At 48.2% G+C, this 12,451-nt stretch overlaps 1 protein-coding gene across 3 annotated transcripts in view; it reads right to left on the reverse strand.

Moving 5' to 3' along the window:
• Positions 1-12,451, reverse strand: part of LOC135906461 (uncharacterized) — a 541,800-nt gene that overhangs the window by 391,937 nt on the left and 137,412 nt on the right. For 2 of the 3 annotated variants that reach the window (XM_065437843.1, XM_065437841.1), the window contains exon 1: positions 7,208-7,280. The exons of the other annotated variant lie outside the window; for it this stretch is intronic. The gene's annotated coding sequence lies outside the window, so the exon portion shown is untranslated. Of the gene's footprint in view, positions 1-7,207; positions 7,281-12,451 lie in introns of those variants that run through there. 3 annotated transcript variants of the gene reach the window in all.

The raw sequence follows: 12,451 nt of genomic DNA on the forward strand, positions 1-12,451 counted from the left end.
AAGCCGGCCCCGCGAGAAATGCGTCGCACGTCAAGAAGAATAAGAGGCAAAAGAGCGAACCAGCGTGAGAGAGGAAACGAGAACTTGACGCGAAAAGAGGCGGGTATACCCGGGAGCTCTTCCACTTACAAAACAACGAGGCGATGGCTCCTTGCGTGCAGGGGCAATCGCCTCCCCAGCAGGCGTGCATACACATTTGGCGCCAACGACCGATCGTGTGGACCTGGTTACGTAACCACCGAGTCGGCGGAGCCGTCCGGCGTGCGTATACGTGCGTGTGTGCGTGCGCTTCGACCTTTGCCCCCCCCCCCCCCCCCCCAGGTCTTTCTTTACACTTTGTTTCTCATGCGCTGACCTTCGAGGGCGCTCTTTGTTGCCAGAGGAATTCGAATTCAAGAACGCCAATGAACGTGCATTAGGTTTAGCCGGGGGTGTGACGCGGAGAACTTCAGCAGATGAAAATAAGACTTGACAGCTTGAGTTGGGGAACAGCGCTTCAATGGGCAGGGACAGAAGAAGACGCACACAGCGCTATACGTACGGTGACACGACGTGATCGCATAAGGTTTCGCTTTCTTTCTTTTTTTTTTTCTTTCGCGTGATGTTTTTATTTTGCGATTATGAAGCGTTGCAAGTCAGAGGCGTGTGCGCCCAGTTCTGTCGATGTCCTTTCCTGCGTGATCGTAATTTCAAGGTGTTCGACCAACAAGTCCAAATTCTGACGTTTTCAAGACGCAATAGCGCCTTGAGTGATTGATGCACGAGGTTTATAACGTTTTAAGCCAACACCGGGGCTTATGAGAATGCCGTAGTGGAGATCTTAAGATTGACTGCGACGAATTCAGGTTCTTTAACGGTCACCAAAACCTAAGCGCACGAGCGTTGCTGCATTTCGACGCTGTCGAAATGCTGCCACCGAGGCCGGGACGGAGCCGCCAACTTCGAGCCTGTAGCAACAGAACGCTACTACTTTCTTTGGTCCGCGTCTCTGTCATTGATTTCCATTTTTCCCTATTTCTTTGTTTCCTATCTTCTCCACTTTCCATTCCCTCCTCCCGAAAGAGTAGGCAAGCGTTGTGGCCCTCTCGGTGGCAGGGAGGGAGAAAACAGGGAGGGAGCATGATGATAATAATAATAATAATAATAATAATAATAATAATAATAATAATAATAATAATAATAATAATAAACGCCTTGGCCACTAAGTTACCGCGTTGTTCTTATGGGTCACTTCTTATATTTTCCTGTGATATATTTAGTGCGTACGACCGGACGATAGAGTCCGCTCCCAAATGTCAAGACCTCGCTGTTTCTTACGCCATTCCTCTGAAGTTAAAACTCCCTAGTATCAACGCCTTCCCGTTTCATCTCCTACGTTACTTCTCCGCAGTTAAAGGTTCCCAATGTCAAGACCACATTCTCGTTTCCTCTCATATATTGCCACTCCTCATTGACGTCAAGCTCACCTTCCCTTTACTTCTATTACGTCATTTCTCCCAAGTTAAAGCTCCCTATATAATGCCAAGGTCCTCCCGTTGTCTCTCCCACGTCACTTCTCCGGAGTTCAAACTCCGTAATGCCCAGTTTTCCATCTCGTTTCCACTCCTCCCTAATCTCCCTAATACCAAGCCCAACCTGTTGTTTTCTCTCTTAATTCCCTTCTCGGAAATTAAGAACTCGTAAATGTCAAACCTGGCTTCCTGCCGCCCCTTCTACGCCACTTCTCCAAAGTTAAGACTCCCTAATGTCATATCCGCATTCCCATTTTCTCTCCTACTTGACAAGTCTTCGAAGTTCCCGAAGCCTCGCGCACAACCAGAGCAGTAAATTCCAATCCTCCAACTTCCCCCCCCCCCCAAAAAAAATCTCCCGGTGCCAAGCACGCCTTGTTCAGAGTGCGCGCGGGCTCCGTTAATGTTTGCTAATGAATCAAGCGTCGGCTCACGCCAATGAGGAACGCGCGCGAGAGAGAGGGAAAATTTTTTTTCCACCCTCCGGACAAACGAACGCTCACACGAACGTAAAGGCGACGATGGCGAGGACGGATGTACTCGCTGCCAGGCAGAAACGCTGCAGGTAGTGCGGCGAACGTGAGGGGGTCATCCTGGGACGAGGGTAGGAAAGTGGTGGGGAGGAAGGTCGTCTTCGAAACGAGGAAGGAACTCCGGCACGGAAATCGAATTACAGATGCGAAAAACCGGGCTCGAAAAGATATACGCAGCCAGCAGCCACGCGTAGATCGTGCCACTGACGCACGCGCGGACGTACATAAGACAAAATTGAAGAAGCCGACGTCAGTGGTAAAAAAAAAAAGAAGAAAAAGAAAGATGAAGAAGAAGAGCCACGGAAGTGCCAGAAGGAAAATAAGCAGCGACACTCGGCAATGAAGGCGGCGAGGGTGTGTGTTTTTCGCGAGGAAATACCGCGGCTGTAAACAAGAGGAGCGCTATATGTGGAAGGAGATATGGGCGGCGAAGGGAGGGGCACGCAGACTAGGAAGTTGAAGGAATACTCGTTGAAGACTCGAAAACAAAGCTGATGGAAGGTGGTTTGGGTGAAGGAGAGAAGTCGGAGGAAAGCAAACCGCGAACGACGCTATAGCGAGTCTTTGGGAAGATCGAGTGCGTGGCAGAAATGCGCTAAAGGCGGGAAAAAAGGCAGAAGTAAAAGAAAAGATAACAGATATGTGAACGAAGGGTTCAACACGGAGAGCGTACACAGTTTTCACTTTATCTCGGCAGAGGCGCGCGCACAAATCCGGAAAAGGACGCGTGCCCGGCGAAATGACGGGATGAGTATGTGAAGATGCAAGTTGGCGAGGGAGAAAGAAAGGGGTCGCTAGGGATGGAAAGGGAACGAGACGGGGGGATAACCAAGCGCTAAACATCTCTCCCTCTGCGAACGAGCAGCACAGATCCTGCTTTTTCGGGGAGGGCCTTGCGCTGCTTTGCCGGCAGTGTTTTAATTGCATTAAGAACTGCGTGTTGAATTAGTGGATTACCGCAAAGGAAACTTTCAATTCCTCTAATTGCGTTAGCGGCGGCATCTCAACGTTTCCCCCCACGCCCATCCTCTGCCTTTCGCGTTCTCACAGCTCGAGCCTCTTGGAAAGGCGGGCTCGGGTCCAAAGGGTTTCAAGCTCCGACGAAACCCGAACTCCTTCTCCATCGTTTTTCTTTCTTATTGCCTCGCTCGCTTCCTACCCTTTATTCCCTTCGCATTTTTCCTTCTTGATCCCAAGAAAAGAACGCTGGCGGGCTGGCTCCCTATAGCAGCGGAGCCACACCAGAACTGTTAATCAGATTACTCGAATGCGAGTTATAAGAATTAGCGCGGATTAAAAAAAGAGTGTACTGCTAATCAACATGCGAGAGACGGAAGCAAGGGGCCTGGGGAGGAAGGTGCGGCGGGAAAATGAATTAGATGAAGAGGGGGCAACACAACGGAGAGAAAGGAAGGGGACAGAGGAGAATGGAAATGTGCGCTCGTCTTCATTTCGACCCTTAAACTCTGCGCATTCCATGACGCAAACTACTGGGAAAATTAAAACTAAAGGCAATGCAAGAAGCGAGGAGCAAGCAAATTAAACGCCGTGCATGTCAAATGAAACGAAGTCAGGTTTACGAACATGGCATGAAGTATACGGTTCTATAAACGGCGACTATAAGAAATCGCCGTTCTCAGGGCCCGAACGTGTGAAGCATCGACGACGGTTCGCACGACGTAATTCCGTCACAAATTCAGAAGTGTTCCTAGCGGACATTCAAACAAGGCTTACTCAGCGTCTAATAGATTTCAGGAAGACGGTTTGGCAGAACATCTGTATAGCGGGTCCCTTCTAACGTTTAAGAGCTATGGTGCTTGGTCGCCAGAGGTCTGACGACCGAAAAACGTAAGTCTTAAAATCGTATCAGTTCTTAAAATCGTGTCTTGCACCGCGTCTTCTCAACCTTTTTTTGTAGTTGTTGTTGTTGTTGTTGTTGTTCTTCAACAGCTTGGCTAGCGTTAGCTATAGGACATACGGTGCGTACTATATACATGAATTTCATACGAGAGGTAGTAAGATGGAGATTTGAACGGATGTTTCTGGACCCAACGTTCCGAAAAGAAAACCTGACTTGCACCACCTACTTGTAATACCAATTAGTTGTACCATATACTTGCACCAAACTACTTACACGAACTACTTGACTTCTACCAAGTCATGCACCAACTAGCTCACCAACGCGCGTTGTGGAAACTGGTCATCGTCAGCGCAGCAACTGGCCCATGGCGCAATACATATATTATCATGCGTACATTGTTTTGTACCTTTGACGATGACCGTTTTGCACAGGACTGCTGTGAAATGCAAGGTAATACATGTAACAGTAGCAGACGAGCTGGACCCACGAGATGAGATTCGGATGACTGACGACGGCGCTCGCCGCTATTGTTGTGCTTTGGATGTTACTTCTTTTTCCTTTTTTTTTCTGGACAAAAGTTCGCCCACTGACAGTTAGATTCGCGGCTCACCCAGTTCTGGCACTGTCGGGTTCTTCACCGTCACTGCCATGTGACAATTGCCTACAGAATTACCTGTACAAGCACCTTACCTACATGTTTTACACCAAAATACATTATACGACTACGTTATCTATCTATACACTTAAGCTATCTCGCACTCTTTTTTCGACATTTTTCTACAAGATGCGCACTTCTGCCGCCATGGAAAAAATGATGCGCATTTTGGTTTATGGTGGGTTCAAAGCCGACAGAGCGTTAACTGGTCAGCGGTCGAGACAGGCGAGAAACGTTTAGAATATTGGTGGGGGAAAGCTGGATGGAGATGGGGCCGGGGCTGTTACAGGCACAGGCAAATTTACAATGTACATATAGAGGTCTTAATGAAAACTGAGAATACAAACCGAGATACGGGGAGAATGCTAGAATGCAAGAGATGTAGCAAAACCTGATTATTCAAGCAGGCTAGATCACTGTATTTCGCCACCCTGTTTAAAAGGAGATGCCATTAGAAATCATCATCGTCATCATCGTCATCATCATCATCATGATCTATTGTACTGCCACTGCCATATACTTTCCAAGTTGTTCATTTTCATGGTGCTCACTATTACCAACACTTCCCGGTTTGAGCACTGGTGCTTTCGCGCGTACGTTTGTGTTTCTATACGTGTGGGTGTATGGCGCTTGAGAAAGAGAGAGTGTATTTGTCTCCCTTCTTTCCTTTTGTGATTCATCTTCTATTTGCCTTGTAGTAACATGACAAGCCCGTCACTTGGTTAGCTCTCTCAGGTTACACTTATGAAATATTGGTCAATATATACGGTTTCCTTGCGACTCAATACTTTAACATGAAAGTTTCACATGGGCAAGCCGCAGTTTGCGATAAACGTGGCGGTGACAGTTGAGACAGTTTGTCACAACTGTGACAGTTTTCTTCTTTTGTGACATTGTCATTGACATTGACAAATATTGTGACAGTTTTCTTTCTTTTTAATTTTTTAGGCCATTACTGCATCTCAATACCTGGTGGGCCAGTAATGCGTAACAAAGACTACATCTGAGGGTCCGACTAATTATTTGCTTATAGGTACAGCCCTGCAGTTGCGAGTCAGGAGGGGACTCTTTCTCTCAATACCACTAAACGGTTTTCTTTTCCTTTTCTTACGTCGCGTGTAGTGTGGTGCTAAGACAAGTCAGTGAAAGACCCTGCACCTGCGTGTGGTTTATACTCCAATGCATCCTTTTTTCTCTGTTATTCAGCAAAGTTTTCGTTCCCTTCCAGTGAATTTCCACTTCCTACAGTAAGCTTTTGAAGTCAGTTATGAAACGTACGCTCGAAGAATAGCTGACTTTACGAGTGAGTAGTGACCACACTTGCGCTTGCGGTGATCGATGATAAAATCGCGCATTGGCGTTAACTCGCGCATACCGATGTGAAAAGACACGAAACAGACGGTCAGCCAAGTAACTGACAACCTCGCGTTACTTAATCCACACTTTCTTTTTCCGTATAGCATATAGCTTATAAACATTTGTTTGTGTGCATTTCGCGGCAGTTGCAAAAACACTAAGCTGAATTAGGGAGTCGTGTATTAAAAAAAAACAGCTTTTCTTAATGCCGGGGTCATTGCTGCAATACGAATGTGGCGCAAGGCATGCTGATCGTTATTCTTTCTTTTTTTCTTCGCAGCCCCGCATGCCCGCCAGTCACTGACCAAGCCTCCACAGCAGCCTTGGTGACCTGGTAAGTCCGCCAAATGTGCCGACGTCGTCATCATTCTGTGCCCTGCTGTGTTGAGTAGCATATCACGATCTTTCCTGACACTGTCGTCCTTCGTGACGGAGACGACGCTGCAGTTTCGAACGCTCGCTTTGTCTCGTCTCCGTGGTCTCATCACACGATTTGATCGCGAATTGCTTGATTTTCACTGCACAGTATAGACTTGTCGGCGTAATTTAAGTGTTCGGTCTTTTGCCGTAATCAACGAAAACCACAGACCACAGAGGAAGAGCTGTGGCTTAATACGTCGCATCTGTTTTACCAGGCAATAACTAATGTATGTCTCGTCAGAAGTCACACGTATACACACGCAAAAGGAAGTATCCAAACAGTAGCGGCCACTCGATAATGCAATAGTATTTAAAAACTGCTACATACATTACGCTCACTGGTACATGCAGAATTTATAAGGATTCGAACTGTACACATAATCTATTAGGTGCCCGGATTCCGTTCTTAAAAACTCTGTTGCGTTCCGGAGCAAGTCGCTAAAAGCGAAAACGGTAGCTCGTGTCGTCTGCTGCCGATCCGCCCGACTCGCCGTAAGATGGCGCCACGCATCCATTCGGCCCGCCGGGTTCAGCTCGGCGTGAAAGCAACTCGGCGCGGACACCGAGTTTTTTGCATCTGCAGCATGCAGGAAACTTCACTGGACACACTATCGTGAATAAATTATCCAAAACAGAAGTGCGAGCTGCTACGCCAGAAGTGAATAGCTGTATGCTTTCATTCACCGGTCGTTTGTTTACATTCACCACGACGGCTCACGAAACACCGGTTCCCCTTTCCACCTGTTCGAGCCGCACTAGGAACGCTCGCGGCCACTATATGGTCTAAATAAAGTATGGGATGCCTACATCGACCATTCAGTGTCCTCTCTAGGCAGGTATGTCTGGGCACGACAAGTAAAAGCGCCTTTACCTTCGCTCCGGGGTCCGCGTACGCCGAAGTCAGACGCGTCCTCCCATGCGCGCCGCCATCTTGGTCGGTTCGCGAATAAGGCGCGCGATGGCGCCACCGGCGCGGCCGCGCGGTGAGTCCCGCGGAGAGCGAGGAGGAAAAACCCGGCGCGCGCGAGGGCTGTCGGGAGAGCGTTCTCCAAAACCAACATGGCTGCGGCACGGTGTCAGCTGTGAGGATCCGTGTGAGTACCTTTTCGCTATTTGGCACGATCGCGGCCCGTTCCCGGGCCCGGTACCGGCGCGAGCGCGTCGCCGAACGCGGTACCCGCCGGACCGCAGCGTACCAGGAGTCCCGGCGCCGACGCACGGACCACGGCGAGCGTCGGAAAAGGCGTCAAGCTCGCACCGCGCGCGCGCTACTGCTTCTATTGCTGCTGCTCCTCTAGGAGGAGCGGCGATGCTCCTATCGGGAGCATGGCTTTCATCCCTCCGTGGGAGCTGCTCCGCGTCTTCTTCGGCGCCCCGTTACTTGTCGCGCGCGCGCGCGGTGCTGCTGCTTGGCACGCGTCCGCCTCGTGCGGATGCTTGTTGTGTGGAGTGCGCGCGCTCCTGACGCGGATACGCGTGCCCTGGCGCTCTCCCGACGCCCGAGAAGCGCAACAAACGATCGGCCCTTCCTTCGTTTTCGTCGTCGTCCCGTGGACGGCGTGAATCACGCTTGCGGATCGCATCTCGTTGGCATCTACGAGGACGCGCTCGCTGCTGCAGTGAACGCGTGCGGGATGCGAAAGCAGTCGTGGCCAAGATCAACTTCGCCAGGGAACAGGAAGATATGACGACGAATTCAGTTTCGTTTGCGACTTGCCCCGAGCGCGGTGCGCTGATTTTGATGCGGCCGTGGTGTTTCGGGAGAGATTTCTCTTCATCGCCCGTTGGACTCTCGCCTTACGTTTCATTCTATGGTGTATGTCGTGGTTGGCAAATAAGTTAGACATTTTTCATCTTTTCTTTTACCCGCTTTTAGGCCGCGCGTCTGGTTCGAGATGCTTTGTCAAAACACTTATTCCAGATTTTCCACTGATGTCGCTGTCGCAGTGCAACATATGTAGCTGTTACTACTTGCGTACTGCGTTAACAACGGGACTCTGCGTTAATCTGTAATCACCGTGTGATTCTAAAATGTCTCAGAAGAGCACGAAAACTAACGGAGTCACCCACGAACATACCGGCTAGCACCGGAAGCGCGCTACATTGCGCGTATTCGCATTGTACACGAAAACTATGATGTCACTTCGGCGGAGACAGCTGATTCAGCGCAGAGTACGCAAGACGAGCGGGCCGCGTGTAATGCGAATTTCCGGATTGCACGTCGCCGCGCTTCCGCAGTTCACTTCAACGTTGGTTCTCCTCACTGCGACGATCACTTCGAAGTGACTTTTTTTATAAGTAGGAAGGCGAAAATTTTCAGTCTTCCAAGCAACCCAACTTGACAAATTGAGAAACGTTTAGAGGATTTACGGAGAGGAGTGATGTACTAGACGGTGTAACAATGACGTTAGACGACGCCACGGAGTACCGAACTGAATGGTTCAGTTTGGTACGCGAGACTTTAAGGTGAAACGAGCGTTTCAATCTTCACCGCTTCCCCTCTGCTGTGGATATCGGCATCTATGGACACATTTATCACCTAGCATTGACGGAAACGCGTTTAGTGTCTCGTTCTACGCAGTGAAACGTTATGTGGGAGGAAAAACCCCGCAGCGAATGCATCAAATACATTGCAGTCATTTTGCCTGCTAGAAACTCTTGTTACAAGGGCCGAACTTAGAACACCGACCGAGCGTGAAGCGAATGACATCAACCGTCGCTAACATCATCTTTGGCTGCTGTCAGATTCCCGACAGGTCTTTTGATGACGCCGACCCGGTTAGTCTATAGCTGTCGGTTTATACTGCGCCAGCGACAAAAACCGATCGATTCAGCCGTTCCGACTCGACAGCCAGACACGCGTTTGTTGCACGTCTGTCGCCAGCGGTGCAAGCTTGCTCTTGTGATCCTCAGTCGCAGTTTGCTTCGTGACGATGATGTGATACCGTCTTATGTGTTTTAGGACATTATCTTCATGATGTTCCGATTCCCCCAAAAGAAGTTTAGACAGGTACAGCGACCATAGTGGTTGCTGACTACGTTTATCCGCTGAACAAATACTGCGAGCATGCATAATTGACTTCGCTGTTTAAATATAACGACGTAAGAAACAACGGTTTCAATCAAGCACATCACGCGGGATATTAAACGCGATATTCAGAATATGCATCTGGAAGAGCCTCGAGTTCACACTATTCGAACTGTCGTTTCTACTTCTGAAACGCCCGAGATATTTGCTGCGGGCTTCGAAAAAGTTAGCCTGTTTGTGCAGGTTCCGAGCCTCTGTAGAAGTTCTTCCCCTGAAATCGGAAGGGTCTTACTTTAAAAAAAAATGACTAGAACAGCGCGTGTTGTAGGTTATCACGTCAATCATATCACCGTGAAGACTATGAAAACTATATTTGACTTTCTGTAACTACTGTCATTTTGTACTTTCCATCTCGTCGCTTTTACATGCAGAAGCTCGCTTCGTATATGTGCCACAAAGATAAAACGGCATCAAATGCTTTGGAACAGCTTGTTTCACATATTCTTTCTTTTTTCTTGCTTGTTCCTCAAATACGGACCTCAATCATGTGTTTTGGAAAATTCTTCTGTTTTATCGCTTGTTTTGTGAATGAACGTGTTTATAACCAAAGGGAACCCGTGTATAAGTTTGTGTCGTTTCCGTAGTAACTAGGCGACAGTTTTGGATCTCTCTGTTGGACTCCGTAGGAATCAAGCAATATCATTTTGTATGATTTTCTTTCAAGCGATGCCTAATAATTGCGCCTGCAATGCCCACAGTGCATATGCCGTGTATAGCGAGGTATACAAACATTTGTTGCAGCCGCGGTGCGGTTCTGATCAGTTCCGCGTGACTTCCGCAGTTACAACCTGCAGATTACTGCCCTTAAACTGAATTACTTTCGAAATATACAGATTATTCGTCTTTACTCACGATACAGAAGAAACTGTTGTAACCTATAGCTAGGCGCTCCGTATAGTGTAGACCCGTGAGCAAAAGTATACGTACCAGGGGTTGCGAGATAAAGCCGTTTTTTTTTTGTTGTTGTTGTTTTACTGCATCTGCCTGTGAACGCAACTTGAAATTGCGGACTGCAGTCCAAACTTGCCATTGCGAACTTTTCAAGTGTGCTCGTTAATTCGAGTTTTGTGTTTGTTAACTACGAAGAAATTCAGTTTCTTCGGCGACCCTGTGGTCCGTATACTATTGCTCACAGGTGTATACATTGTGTGAATGACTCGATGGTGTTCCGGATTTATGCAGTTTTTGCAAGAATTACCGTTTTGTTCCGTCGTGAGCGTGCGCGAAAGCATCGACTCTAACGGAGTATAGATACGCGTGCTACAATGAAGAATTGTCCAGTTCAAACGCTTTGACATTTGCGCTACTGGTTTCAAACTCGGTCACTTGAATGTGGGCTGATTCCGAATTCCCTTGCGGTTCATGAACTTCAATGGCTCCTTGGTGGTGCGATACCACTTGTCTATAGGCTTTTGTACGCGCGGTGAGATGTTCGGATCCTTTGAAGTTGCGTTTTGAAAACTTATCTCCTCTCTCTTGCGATGCGAAGATCTGTTTTGTCAGTTGTGGCGATCGCTGAGGTTACTATAAGAAGTTGCCCGACTGATGGTACTCGGATAATAGTTTGCTTTTTGCTACACACTATTCCGTTTTTTTTTTTTTACCTTCCCTGTTATAGCGCTTGCATACTGGTCACCATGTCGAGTAACGTCGTGTCATACGGCTTACCGAAGGAGTTTTTTTTTTTTTTTTAGTGCCCGTGTTTACGCGTCGAAATGAAACAGAGAAACCACAGAACAAAAACAAAGAATAGATAAAAAAGCCGATTTACTTTTAGCGTCGGATTTGCTTCGGCGACAGAACCCACAAGCATCGATGTTCATTGGAACTGCAGGCAAGTAACGGCGCCCTTTCTCATAATACAAGTCACCTTCGTTTACAAAGGCGTTTACTATTATTTTTCATTTGAGAATATGTGTTCACGTTAACTGACTCGATATTATACCACATTCGTTCAATTTTGCGAAAATTACCATTATGTTCCAGTGCAAATGCGAGGCGCCGCGATCGCACCCAAGTGTTCTCGCGAAATGCTAAGTTGACATGCACCGAAATTCTTAAAGTACGCAACCCCGAATTCGCTCGCCCGAAAGAGACGGTCCACCTGGCCGTTGGTCTGCGCGCAGCTTTGCTCTGCGGACATCATTGATCATCTTTCCGAACGCACAAAATTTCACCTAAATCTGTGCGATGAGGTGAAAAGCGCCACAAGATCGGTGCAGATTCGTTTTCTGCTTAGCGAACGGAGAAGCGTAGTGCAGAGCACAGAGATAGCTACGACGCGTGCAAAGTGTATCGATAAAGAAAACCAAACGCGACATGCATCAAACTGTCTGAAAATCGGACGAGAGTGATGTCACACTGTACACACTTGATCTCGCTGATCGTCTTCGAACATCGAATTCGCCGCGGATAACAGCGCAGACCCGCTGGTGTCTTTTCGACGATAAGTCTCTACGGGACGCTGTCTCTCTGTATACCGGACGCTGCAGACTGCTGCGGCACACGCTAGCAGTTAGGGCGACATTTGAAGCACTGAGGGCTTTCTCCAAACAAATGAAAGCTACCAGTATGTGACATGGACAACGGAAAGAGAGGCACGAATACCGTCTGGTCTTATCGATACACGCACCCCCCCCCCTCCTTTTTTTTTTCTTAACCCAGAATGTACAAATCTTGGGAAATCACTGTATGATACGATTCACGTATATCGCAGTGACTCTACAACCGCCAGCGTTTGGCTGGCGTAGAACACGCGACGCTGATGTTGACAGGGACTGACCGAGATGTTGCCTTGATTTCTTTCCACCACTAAGAGCCACGTCTAAATCAATTCCCGCTGGAGTTCACCGACATTGAGATGCGAGGTGCATCCGGAAAGCAAGTTTTGTTTGCATATGTTATCGTGAAGAGCGCTGTAGTCGGAAACGCGCACGTCCGCGCATTCGTATCCGTCCGGTGGTGAGTCAGGAAACGCCATTTTGAAACCGTCACATTGTACAAACGCATAACTCGCAATGGTGTACG

The sequence above is a fragment of the Dermacentor albipictus genome, chromosome 9 (assembly GCF_038994185.2).
Source record: "Dermacentor albipictus isolate Rhodes 1998 colony chromosome 9, USDA_Dalb.pri_finalv2, whole genome shotgun sequence".
Lineage (NCBI taxonomy): Eukaryota > Metazoa > Arthropoda > Arachnida > Ixodida > Ixodidae > Dermacentor > Dermacentor albipictus.